Below are 437 nucleotides of genomic sequence, written 5' to 3'. Positions count from 1 at the left end.
CCGCGGGCACGGAGGCCCGCCGGGGTCCGCCCGGCCCGATCGGGGCCCCCTCCTCCCGCGGAGCGGCTCCGGGGGGCAGGGGTGGGCATCACCCCGGGGCCGGCTCGGGGCGGCCCTGCCCCGGCTCTCATTGGACTGCGGCGAGGAGTAAACTGTCAGCCCATGTGGCGTGGCCGCCGGAGGTGGCGACTGCTTAAATAGCGGTGGGAGCTAGAGGGAGACAGTGAGGAGAGCGCGGAGCATCGGCCGTGCGCAGCTCGGTACCGGCCGCCGCCGCAGCAGCGTCCGCGTCTCAGCCGCAGAGCCCGTCCCGCAGCAGTCCGGTCCGGCGCTGAGCTGACGCCAGAGTCTTCCCGGCACGAAGCCTTCCGTCCCTGTGCAGGTACCGGCGGGACGGCGGATGCGGCGCGGCCGGGAGAGCGGCAGCCTCCGCTCCA

The 437-nt window shown here is 75.1% G+C and overlaps 1 protein-coding gene across 1 annotated transcript in view; it reads left to right on the top strand.

Moving 5' to 3' along the window:
* The first annotated feature begins 221 nt into the window (after positions 1–221).
* FASN (fatty acid synthase) overlaps positions 222–437 on the top strand; it is a 43,624-nt gene continuing 43,408 nt past the window's right edge. The window contains exon 1 of the mRNA XM_010568115.1: positions 222–382. The gene's annotated coding sequence lies outside the window, so the exon portion shown is untranslated. The remainder of the gene's footprint in view (positions 383–437) is intronic.

This window comes from Haliaeetus leucocephalus, unplaced genomic scaffold, assembly GCF_000737465.1.
Source record: "Haliaeetus leucocephalus isolate CR32 unplaced genomic scaffold, Haliaeetus_leucocephalus-4.0 Scaffold238, whole genome shotgun sequence".
Lineage (NCBI taxonomy): Eukaryota > Metazoa > Chordata > Aves > Accipitriformes > Accipitridae > Haliaeetus > Haliaeetus leucocephalus.
This window is presented reverse-complemented; position numbering and strand designations above follow the sequence as displayed.